Source organism: Lepus europaeus, unplaced genomic scaffold (assembly GCF_033115175.1).
Source record: "Lepus europaeus isolate LE1 unplaced genomic scaffold, mLepTim1.pri SCAFFOLD_3_1, whole genome shotgun sequence".
In the NCBI taxonomy this organism is placed as follows: domain Eukaryota; kingdom Metazoa; phylum Chordata; class Mammalia; order Lagomorpha; family Leporidae; genus Lepus; species Lepus europaeus.
The window spans coordinates 4821825-4834153 of NW_026909276.1; the positions used below are offsets into that span (position 1 = coordinate 4821825).

The 12329-nt window shown below is 59.3% G+C and overlaps 1 pseudogene; it reads left to right on the forward strand.

Moving 5' to 3' along the window:
• The first annotated feature begins 1792 nt into the window (after positions 1 to 1792).
• On the forward strand, positions 1793 to 5799 carry LOC133755102 (sodium-dependent neutral amino acid transporter B(0)AT1-like; annotated as a pseudogene).
• The last annotated feature ends 6530 nt before the right edge of the window (positions 5800 to 12329 follow it).

Genomic DNA, 12329 nt, shown 5'->3' on the forward strand with positions numbered 1-12329 from the left:
GCAACACCAAGATCAAAGATCCCACATGGTACTGCAGTGTTGTCTCAGCATACCTGATTGGACAGTTTGTTCAGCTGGTGATTATGCATGACATCAGAAAAGATTCAACCAATCAGAATTGCCCTGGCATAGGGGTAGTCCTTTGGGCAGTTTCTGTTGGGGGACATTCAGCTCAAGTCTAACGCCACCTCATCCTCCTGGGGGCTGGCTCTCGACAGCAGCCTGTACTGTCATGTCCCTGATGATTCCACCTGAGATCCCTCAATCCCCACCATGTCTGTGATCCTGCTGGGATCTTGTGACCTAGAACTGAGCATCACAGTCACAATTCACTAACATTTACTAAATCTTGAGTCTTTCAGTTTCATCATATTCTTGGCATACTTCTCTTGTATGTCACTTCAGTATTTTTTAATTTGCTTCTAGTCTGTATCTTTTTCCTTTAAAATAGATTTCTATTTGTTTCTTAGTGATATATAGTAACCCCATTGATGGTATAAGTTGATCTTATACCCAGGATTCTTGCTTAGTTCTCTTATCAGTTTGTTTCAGGATTATCTCTGTATAGATAGTTTTGCCAATGTGGGAAATCTAGTAGTGTTTACAAATGAGTAAACTCACAGTGTCCCGGAGCTCAGGATGCACCTGGCTGTCTGGCACACGTGGCCGAGGGCTTTAGGCCATGGCCGGAAGGAGACCGGATAACTGTGGGGTGCCAAGGTAGGACCGGCCAGATTTAAGGCCTCCCCTGCTGCAGCCCCGGTGGCACAGCGGCACGCCACGAAGGAGGCCGTCTCTGCCCAGCGAATGTGTTAACTCCGCGAGGAGCCAGTGAGGGGCAAGAGGCGGTTCCCGAGGGAGTGGCGGGAGACTTGACCGACACCCACTTACCTCACGAGATGTGCGGAGAAACGCTGGACCGAGAGTTCATTGCGGGTACAGGCGGAAAACAACTCCAGGGGAGCAGCTGAACGTCTGTGGCCACGGCGGCCGGGAGGCAGAGGCCTCTCCCCACACGTGGGTGCTGGGTGCCCATGCTCCTCACACTCGGTTCTTGGGGCGCACCGGGTGGCAGATGAGGGCACAGGCCCGGCAGGTGCTCTGTGGTGGCTCCCCCGGTTCTGCCCAGGCTTGGAGCAAGCTGCAGACCATGGCATTGGGAGCGCCAGAGCTGGGGCCAGGTCGGGGAGGCCAGCGCTGGAGACCAGGACGCTTCCAAAGAACCCTGGCTGACCTGGCATGCTGGCGGTGTGACTCGGTGCAGCCCGAACAAGTGGTTAAGTGGCCACAGGGAGAGACGTGTTCTAGAACGTTGATAACACAGAAGTTCATTTCCACCGCTGCCATGTGGCACAGGGTCAGGGAGGCCTCTGCTTCCTGCCCCTGGGTGCTGCCTTCAGCGCGGGCCAAGGTGATCCTGTTCCGCGTCCCACCGGGTGTCAGGTGTGGGGCCACCTTTGGTGTCCAGGCTTTTGGCTGTGTGGTTTGCTGCGTGCCTCCTTCCCAGTGAAGCCCCCAGCTGAAAGGGGGCCACCTTGGCCTGCCCGGGGCCTGGGAGGCACCTGTGGACTCCAGGTGGGGGCTCACCTGTGCAGGCCATTCTCGCAGCCCACTGGACATGTGTGAGCTGTGATGGCCTGAGGTCTCCACTCAGGGTCGTCCCAGCCTCAGGCTGACTCATGCCAGTGGGGACTTCTCCTTCAAGTTCACATACAACCCGACAAACTGAACATTTTGGTCCATCTCCTGTTCCTGCCCAGCCCTGAATTCCTGTAATTTCAGAATGAGGTCAATGTCATCCACATTCAGAGGTCACTTCCCAGAAGTCTCAGGCCAGAGCTCCCAGGGATGGCTGGGAGCGTCCCCTTGGGTGAATAGGGTGGGGGAATCGAGGAACCTGAGATGGGGGGACCTCGGCCTTGGGGAGGCAGAGCTGGCTGCAGACCGTGCCGTGTGCAGTAGGGGCAGCGGGTGGGGCCATGTGCAGCTGCCTCTGCCACCTTCTCCAGGGCTCTATCTCCCCAGCCCAAAGCTGGGTGCCCACCTGTCACTGACTCCCAGGCCCCACCCCAGGCAGCCCTGCTCTGCTTCCTGTCTCTCTGGGATCCTCCTGTGAGCAAGGGCTACAAGCACCCTTTGGCATCCACTAATGTCACTGAGGCCCAGCTGGGACTTGAACCCAGGGCTCTCCTGCTCCAGAACCAGGGGCGACAGCTGCTCCGGGGGCCCCAGAGCCAGCAGGCTGTGGTGGGGGAGGCGTGAAGGGCAAGGGCCAAGGGTCCCCGCTCTGGGCTCCCACACTGGGCACAGCCCTCTGGCCCTCTGAGTCCTTAGCACCCGCACCTGCTCAGAGGGGCACAGGTGGGCTGCCGCCCAGCCCACTTCCCAGCAGGCCCTGGGCCCTCAGTCCTGGCCCTGGCAGTGGTGCCTCTGCTGACCTCCGCCCCGTGGGGTGACACCACTCTTGCCACACCAACAATTGCGAGATGGACTCGGTGGTCATCTGCATCAATGGCTACACGTCTGTGTACGCGGCCATAGTGATCTACTCCATCGTCGGCTTCCACACCACCCAGCGCTACAACGACTGCTTCAGCAAGTGAGTGGTCCCGCCCCTGTCACGCCCCACGCATGGTATCATCCTGGCTCTGCTCCAAGGAACATCCTGCACCTCATGAACGCCTTTGACCTGCCGGAGGGCAAGGTGACCCAGGAGAACTTTGCGGAGATGCAGCGCTGGTGGAATGCCATGGACCCCACGGCCTACGCCCAGCTCACATTCCAGAGCTGCGACATGAACTCCTTCCTCTTGGAGGCAGGTCCCGGCACCCCGGCAAGCAGGAGGCAGAAGTGCCCCCACCGGCCCCTCAGGTTGCACCTGGGGCTGCCATCAACTTCCCTTTGGTCGCCACGATGCTGGCTGTGGCACATCCTGCTGCTGCTTGGCTCCCCACGCACTGCCTCCTCTCTGTTTGGGAGCCCCCAGGTTGTGGGGGTGTCACCACTTCCGGGCCGGCGGCTCCCACAGTGCAAAGCTTGGTGCCAGGATATGGTGTCACCCATTGTCAGCTGTGTGTCACCTCCTGGGCCCCAGGTGGCTGCCGGCATTGCCCATCCCAGCCCAGGTGCCCTCAGCTGCTCCTTGCTCTGCCGGGGCCAGGCACCATGCACCCTCACCTCCTGGCCCACAGATCCGCTTTACCCGTGTATCTGGAGCCAACAGGCTGCCTAGGATCAGCCTCATTCTCACTTGGTGTGGTTCAGTGGGATGTGCGCTGACAGGGTGACAGTGTGGCCGTCAGGGACCGACAGGCCCTGGGTGACTGGGTGCATCGTGCAGGGTATGGAGGGCACAGGCCTGGCCTTGTCTTCACAGAGGCCATCACCAAGATGCCGGTGTCGCCACTGTGGTCCATGCTGTTCTTCTTCATGCTCTTCTGCCTGAGCCTGTCGTCCATGTTTGGGAACATGGAGGGCGTGGCCATGCCACTGCAGGACCTCAAGCTCATCCCCGCCAAGTGCCCTAAGGAGCTGCTCACAGGTGCTTGTGCCATGGGGGGCCCAGCTGTGTCCCCTTCCCACTGGGTCACAGGTTGGGACCCGCTCGGCTCTGTTTCCCTGTAGGCCTCATCTGCCTTGGGACCTACCTCCTGGCCCTCATCTTCACACTGAACTCTGGCCAATACTGGCTCTCCCTGCTGGACAGATATGAGGGCTCCATCCCCCTGCTCATCATTGTATTCTGCTAGATGTTCGGATCCTCTATGTGTATGGCATTGACAGGTACGAGGGAGGAGGCAGCAGGGAGCTGGGCTGGGGCCAGCCTCAGGGGGTGCAGGGCAGACAGCAGAGAAGCAGCCCTGAGTCCCAGGAGGGGGCTCTGCAGGGCCCCCCAGGGGGCAGTCCATGCCCCTCTGGCTTCCAGATTCTCCTACACCTAGCTGTGCAGAGCGAGCACTGACAGCAGCACTGGGAGACTGCCCAGAACTTGGGGTGTATGAGCATGGAGGCCACAGCAAGAGCAGGCCCTCTGCCACATGGCCGAGCAAGAGCCTTGGTCTGGGTCCCCCACAGCAGCCTGGGTGCAGATACAGCAGAGGAACGAGGGGTGGGTGGGCAGTGGGGCTGGGGTCCTCAGCCCGGGGTACCTATGTTGTAGTGGGGGGCTGTTATCTCCCTGGAGCTCCAGGCCTTTCCAGAGGGAGGGCCTTCAGCCCCCACTTGGCCAGACATCTGGGCACTCACCTTGCTGGGTGGGGTGGCCACCAGACAGCAGCCTGAGAAGCTATAAAGGCAAGCTGCTTCTGAGAACCGGTGTGCAGGCACAGGTGTACAGCTATAGGTGAGCAGGCCAGGTGTGTGAAGGCCCGGCATTTGCAGGCCTGGTGTACAGGTACAGGCATGCAGAGGCACAGGTGTGCAGGCACAGGTGTGTGCAGGCCAGGTGTGTGTAGGCCAGGCATGCAGAGGCCAGGTGTACAGGTACAGGTGTGCAGAGGCACAGGTGTGTACAGGTACAGGCGTGCAGAGGTACAGGTGTGCAGGCACAGGTGTGTGGAGGCCAGGTGTGCAGAGGCCAGGTGTGCAGGGGCAGATGTGTACAGGCACAGGTGTGTGCAGGCCAGGTGTGAAGAGGCCAGGTGCACAGGTACAAGTGTGCAGGCACAGGTGTGCACAAGCCAAGTGTGCAGAGTCCTGGTATACAGGTACAGGTGTGCAGGCACAGGTGTGTGGAGGTACAGGTGTGTGCAGACCAGGAGTGTAGAGGCCAGTTGTACAGGCACAGGCATGCAGAGGTACAGGTGTGCAGTTACAGGTGTGCAGGCACAGGTGTGCAGAGGCCAGGTGTGTGCAGATATAGGTATGCCCAGGTGTGTACAGGCCAAGTGTGCAGCAGCCATGTGTGCAGGTACAGGTGTGCAGCTGAGGGGCAGGCCAAGGTACACAGGGTTGGCCACGCTCTGGTAACATGCAGTGTGGGTTTGGCCGTGCACATGGCCCCACAACTGTGCAGCTGTGCTTGGCACTGTACATGTCCACACGTCCATCTGTGAAAGGCCCGGAGTACAGGGCAAGGCAGGCAGTCAGTGTCTCACCCAGGTCAGTCGACACCGTCCCAGCCTCTGTCTCCAGGTTCAACAAAGACATTGAATTCATGATTGGGCACAAGCCCAACATCTTCTGGAAGCTGATGTGGTGGGTTGTCAGCCCCCAGATCATGCTGGTCATCTTCCAATTCTACTTCGTGGTCAAAGTCAGCAAGGAGCTGACCTACAGTGTCTGGGACCCCAGCTACGTGAGTGCCTAGGGCCACCCATGCCAGAAGGGTCACAGGTCGGGGCGGGGGCCCTGCATGTGCTCAGGGGAGGGTTGCAGTTTGGGGTGGAGGCCATATGTGTGCTCAGGGCAGGGTCGAAGGTCAGGGTGGAGGCCATGCATGTGCTCAGTGGAGGGTCACAGTTCAGGGTAGAGGCCCTATGTGTGCTCAGGCGAGGGTTGCAGGTCAGGGCGGAGGCCATTAGTATGCTCAGGGGAGGGTCGCAGGTCAGGGCAGAGGCCCTGCATGTGCTCACCTCTGGCCTGGTTCTCCCCCAGGAGGAGTTCCACAAATCCCAGCAGGTCAGGTACCTGCCCTGGGTGTACATGGTGGTGGTGGTCGTGGCCTGCATGCCCAGCCTCATCATCCCCTGCTTTGCCATCTACAAGCTCATCAGGGGCCACTGCCAGCAGCCAGGGGACCAGCAGGGCCTGGTCAGCACGCAGTCCACGGCTTCCATGAATGGGGACCTCAAGTACTGAGGGGCCCAGCCCTAGGCTGCGTGTGTCTGTGTGAGTGCACGCATGCACACATTTATGTGTATGTGTGAGCATTGCATATGTGTGTGCACTAGCTTGAATGTGTAGACATGTATGTTGTACATGTGTATATTCATTCATGTGTATGTGATGTTTCTCCATATGCATACATGTCTATGCATATGTGTGTGTACATGTGAGTTATGTCAGCATTGTGTGCATGCCTAGATATGTATGTATTGTGTGCATATATGCCTGTGTGCATACATGTGCATGTTTTATGGGTGTGTACATATGCATGTGTATGTGTGTATGTGCATCTGTACATATGTAGCTGTATATTTTGTGCACATGTGGACATGTGCATCGTGCTTACACGTATACGCACACTGCTTGTATGCACGTACATGTTTGTGCATATCCAGGTGCACACATATTCACATACATGTGTGCATCTGTGTTTACATGTTCATGGCACACATGTGTACCATGTGGGCCCAGTCTCCTTGTCATGAACACGGTACAGCATGCCACACAGCCCTGGGTATGTCCCTCAAAGTCAAGAGCTGAGGGGTGGGGAGGCTGCACCTGCTGCACCCCAGGTTGCCATGGACAGCCGTGGAGCCTGGAGCGTGGGCTGCTGACTTGGCCCCTACAGCCATTCTCATTTCCCAGTCCCCTCCCTGTGCCCTCCCCTTAGCTACAGACCCTTGATCTAGAGACCCCTGAGGTCAGGGTTTGGGCCTTTTTACCAGAAGCCCATTGAGCCTGTGGTGACATGGCCACACACCCCCCATGCCCTGGCCCCGCCGCCCCTGGCTTAATGAATACTCACCATTTAACCATTGCTTCTGCCTGCCATGGACAGACACCCTGAGTGCAGCTCAGTGCAGCCCAGCCGGAGGAAGACATCAGCTGTTTTCTTACAGGGACATTAACTGTGAATTTTTAGCCAGATGTTGGGAGAGAGGGTTACAGGGGAACTTGGCCCTGGCCCTTGCCAAGGACACTGCATGCCTCCTGGCCCCCCTGGAGCCCAGGGCTGTGTCAGGGTGGATGGCCCTGGAACTTGGCACCAACCTCAGCCCCATGCAAGCTGTGCCTGTGGCGTCTGCTTCCACAATGGCCACCTCCACATTCCGCAGAAAAGCCTGGGTGCTTCCCTTCAAGCGGACTTTCTAGAATTCTCACAAGTTGGGCTGGGATGCTGGGGGATCCCCTTCCTCCCAGAAACCCTGGCAACAAACTCCAGTTCTGCAGTTCAAGCTACCCAGCACACTGCAGACATGGAGCAGGGCGGAGCTTGGACATGTTCTGACCACTCAGCACTCACCTCTCCACTGCCCTGCAGTGCCCCTGGCACAGCCCAGCCAGGTGTGCCATCCAGGAGGCTGGTGGTTGTGTGACATCTCCGGAGCACAGTGCTGCTGCTTGGCATCCTTGTCAATGTGACAGACAGGCAGGTTCATGGACATCAAGTGTCCCCATTTAAATAAACCACTGCATCTACTGTTCTCAAGTGTGCATCCAGACGGGCGAGTGTGTCCCCAGGGACAGTATGGCTGATGGTCAGCTCCACTTCCCTGTGGGCTGCAATCAGGACGCTGTCCACAAAGCCATGTGCTGTGGTGGGGACAGGCTGGGCATTGGGCAGGACTGTCTGCCTCCCAAAGGCCCTGTCCCTGCTGTGCTCAGTGGAGGTCATCCCAGGGACTCCTATAGCTCTGGGGAGGGTGTGGGCTCCACTCTGAGGCCCCCAGGCTGGGTTAGGGAGCAGGTGCAGCCCCTGGTACAGGCCACATAGGACTGGCCAGGAAGCCATGTTCAGACTCCCGAGGTGTCAGGAGATAGGTGTGGCCTGAGGACTAAGCCCCCTCCTATGCTGCCCCAGAAGCAGGGAAACCACAGCCACCACAGCCACATGTGGCCAGGCAACAGCCTTTATCTGCTGACCCTGTCGGGAACTGCATGGCATGGGGAGGTCAGGGGCTGCCAGGGTCCTGGGTGGAGGGTGGGGGTCCCTGGTGATGGATGTTATGGGTCTTAAGGTGTCCACATTCTCCACTCAGCTTCACAGGATGTGGCCACCTTGGCAAACTGAGGGTGGGGGAGGGGAGTGGGGACCTCTGACCCTGTCACCAATGAGCATGAGTCTGCATTACCTCAACATCAAAACACTTGTTACAGATAAATAACTAAAAGCCAACTCACCATGCCCCTGAGCGTCCCCAACAGGAGCACATGGCTGTCATGGGGACAGCTCTCCCTCTCTCTGTGGTGGTACCAGCCTACAGCTGACATTGGACATGCTCATGGGAAAGGGGCCAGGGATGTGGGCATGGCCAGGCCCCAGGTTACCAATTAACAGGGCTCCACCAGCTTTCCTTTAAATAAACCGGAGGATGTGACGGAGGGGATGCTTAGGCTCTAGGCCAGCAGAGGGTGCAGGTGCAGTGTGGTCTGGATGCTCCCAGAGACACTGGACCGCTATGGCCCAGGACCTTGGCCCAGACCCAGCCTTGGATGTGTGGGAGGATGAGAGGCCCCAGTGGGACAACAAGCTCCAATACCTGCTCAGCTGCATGGGGTTTGCTGTGGGGCTGGGGAACATCTGAAGGTGCCAGACCCACAGTGGAGGTGAGCCCACCAGTCACATGCGGGTACCCAAGGGACTGGCCTTCCCCACCCCTGATCTCTGGGCAGCACCACTGTCCCAAAAAGCCAGACATGTGGGGCCCCAGGAAGAGCCCAGCCTTGGCATCTGAGCCCTGGGGACTTCAGGGGCCTGCCCATGGGGTCCCAGGCCAGCATGCAGCTCCATTCCCAGTGGCGCTGCCCCTCGGTGTAGAGCCAGTCTCTAGGGGGTGATCACCCTGGTGTCCACGTTCATGGGGGTTGGCATCTCCCAAGGCTCCTTGCAGGGTGACAGGAGTCCCAGGCTCACCAGCAGTCACAACACACGGATGCACCTGTGCGGCCCACACGTGTGCACCAGCCAGGGGCTGCTGCCCTCAGGTCTGTCATTGCCCAGGTGCCCCCATGTGATGGGCTGGCCTGGGACGCCCAACCCTCTCCAGTGAGGAACCTGGGGAGATTCCCCCAGGGGCCAGGGCCTCGGGGACGCAGAGGTCGGGGGACGGGGCTTCTCATCAGTGATGCAGGTGAGGGAAGAGTGGCTGCCCCAACGTGCTGCTATGGCACCTGTTTCCAGATGCGGCAAGCATGACCAAACATGCCAGAACATTGTCTTCTTACTCCCTGTTCCTCCCCGGTCTGCACTGATGGGTGGTCTCACCCCAGCCACTCAGTGCCCATCACCCATCACTCAGAATTTTGTAGAGTGCTCCCACATCTTGCACAGCCACACTCACCCTCCTCACTCCTGGGCAGTTTCAGGGTCTTCTGAGCTTGTGGCCCTTCCTCGTCCTCACGCCAGCTCTGTTTCAAGTGTCTGCTTGTCCGCTCCACCTGTTTACACTGGCTGTGCCCACTCTACCTGTCCACACTGGCTGTACACACTCTGCCTGTCCACATTGGTGACATATACACTATCCACACTAGCCATGCCCACACTGCCTGTCCACACTGTATACACTGTCAACACTGGCTGCACACACTCTGCTTGTCCACACTGGCCACTTACACACTTTCCACACTAGCTGTGCACACTCCTGTCTACACTGACCACACACACTCCACCTATCCACACTGGCCACACAGATGGCCTCTGAGTCTGCCCCACAGTGCTGCCTGGCTGGTTTATTCTCCCACGAGGCTGAGCATGCAGCCAGCAGCTATGCGAACCACACGCAGCCAGAACCCAGGCCAGTCGCTGGCAGCACACCAGGCGCCCCGATAGGGAGCAGAGGGTGGCTGCCCCTGACCCCTGTGTCCTGACGGGGGCCTTTCTCATCCCCCTACTTCATCACCATGGTCTTTGAGGGGATCCCACTCTTCCACATCGAGCTCGCCATCGGCCAGCACCTGCACACGGGCAGCATTGGGGTGTGGACGGCCATCTCCCCCTACTTGGGCAGCGTAGGCAGGCCACCCCCTTCTCGGCTCCCCAGGAGGACCTGCTCTGCACGTGGGTGGCACCGCTCCTCCCCTGCTGTGTGACACTTTGTCCTGTCTGCAGGGCCGGGCTGCTTCACGATGTCCTTCCTGGTCAGCCTGTACTACAACACTATCCTCACCTGGGTGCTGTGGTACTTCCTCAACTCCTTCCAGCACCCATTGCCCTGGAGCTGCTGCCTGCTGGAAGGCAACAGGATGGGTGAGGGCGTGGCCAGTGTGGACAGGTGACCTCTCCTGTTCACTGGTCCCCGCTGGACCCAGGAGCCACCCAGATCCCCATCTGCTCACACACCAGGCCCTGAGCCTCCCTTCCCCATCTCAGCCTCAGAGGGAGGTGAGAGAGCATGGCTGGGCTGGAGGTTGGGGGCTGCTTCAGTGCAGGGCAGCCGTGCTGGTGCCCATGGCCCTTCTGGCTTTTGGGGCAGAGCGTGCACTGGGCCCCGGGCCCTGTGGCCGGCCCATGATGGGGCCGCTGGCTACAGGGTTTGTGGCAGAGTGCCAGGGCAGCAGCGCCATGAGCTACTTCTGGTACCAGCAGATGCTGGACATCACTGCTGACATCAGCGACAGTGGCACTGTCCAGTGGCGGCTGCTCATCTGCTTGGTCATCTGCTGGGCTGTGGTGTATCTGTGCATCATCAGAGGCATTGAGACCACTGGGAAGGTGAAAGCAGCTTCCTCTGGCTCTGAGGCCCCCTCCCCATGCTGCCAGTGTTGGCTCGGCATGGGGGGGGCAGGCACACTTAGGGCCCCACGGGCAGCTTCTCATCCTGATGACAGTCTCTGCCCTGAACCACACTCTGTGCCAAGGCAGCCATGCTGGCTCTCTTCTGGCAGCCACCGTGACTTCTCCCTGCCCCTCCATCTCAGTGGACAGTGCCTCTCGTAGCCACTGTTCCACTGGGTCTGGCCTGAGGAGCCCCCAATCAGCCAGCGTCTCCCTGGTGGCTCAGGTTTGCCTCTGCCTCCTCCAGATGTTCCCCATCTGGTCTCCTTCCTCTGCTCTTTATGCCTCCACTCTGCCTCCTGTGCAGCGGAGGCACTGTCAGGCTTCTGACTCTCGCTGGATCCTAGAGCTTCACCAGGGAGGAGGGCGCATGTAGCTCACGGTCTGGAGGTTCAGGCTCCAAGATGGGTAGCGCCTTCAGTTCAGGCAGCCGGGCAGCTGCAGGGTGGTGGTGAGGGACCACCCCGGGGGCAGAGACACAGGGGGCTCACAGCTCTCAGAACCCGTGCTCCTGCTGGAACCACCCCTTGAAACCCTGCCGTGACATCCCTGGGCCCCACCAAGTCAACAATGCATGGGGTCTGCACCCAAATCCCCTGGCCAAGGCCATGCGCCCACTGGCTGGTACCGGATCTCAGGGCCTGTCACAGGCCGTCTTCAGGTGACACACGTGCCCCATGTGCAGTGGCCTGCATGCACTGTCCTCCAGGAACAGCCCCCCACTTCCCTTCTACTCCTCTCCAAGCCTTGGCCATGTTCTTACACTTACTTAAAACATGTGATAAAGAGCAGACACTGGTTTCTCTCACAGGCAACTGGCTTCTCAGGGCCTTCCCTTGGGGCCGCTGGGGCACACGGGTGGGGGGTGTTGAACACTCATGGCATGGCCAGGGCTCCTCACACTCCCTGCCCCAGGGTGGCCCACACAATCCAGCAGCCACCAGCCTGACCCTTTTCCCACGAGGCTCAGAGGACAGAGCCAGTGAGCAGACCCTGTGGCTCTCACAGATCATTCTGTTAGGAATGCGCTGGGGAGGCCCTGTGGCTTTGGTCTGTGTGGGAATGTGGGGCCGGCCCTGGCCCACCGCTGACTGGGAGCCACCAGGACAGGGGAAAGAAGGGGCTGGGCTGAGAGCCTGAGGTGTACACAGGAGGACCTAAGGCAGGATGAGGGGCAGCCTGGGGTGGGGGGAGGGGGCCTGCCTGTCCCAAGTGCTGATGTCCACCTTAGCAGACCCACGGGGCCTGTGTGACCATACAGCTTCAGAGCTTGACCCAAAGCGCCATGCCTGTGTGGTACCTTGGGCCACGTGAGTGGTCACAATGGGGCAAGGCCCCTGCCTTGCTCCTGCAGGGCCACTGTGCATCTGACCTGGCATCTCCCCCAGGTCATCTACTTCATGGCCCTGTTCCCTTACTTGGTGCTAACCATCTTCCTTTTCAGAGGCCTGATGCTGCCCGGTGTCACGCACGGGCTCCGCTACCTTTTCACCCCCAACATAAGTGGAGGGGGGGCAGGGGGCACCCAGTAGACAAGGGAGGAGGGCCTCGGGGTCTCAGCAGGGTTGGGGCAAAGACTTTGGTCTGGGGTGTGTGGATTGGTGCACCTTCAGGAAGTCCAGGTGCTGACAAGGTGGGAGCGTGGGGGGGGGGGCTGGCAGGAATCAGCTGTCACCTGGGGCAGAAGTGTCCAGCAGGTGTGGCACACAGGACCAAGGGGCTTCTACTC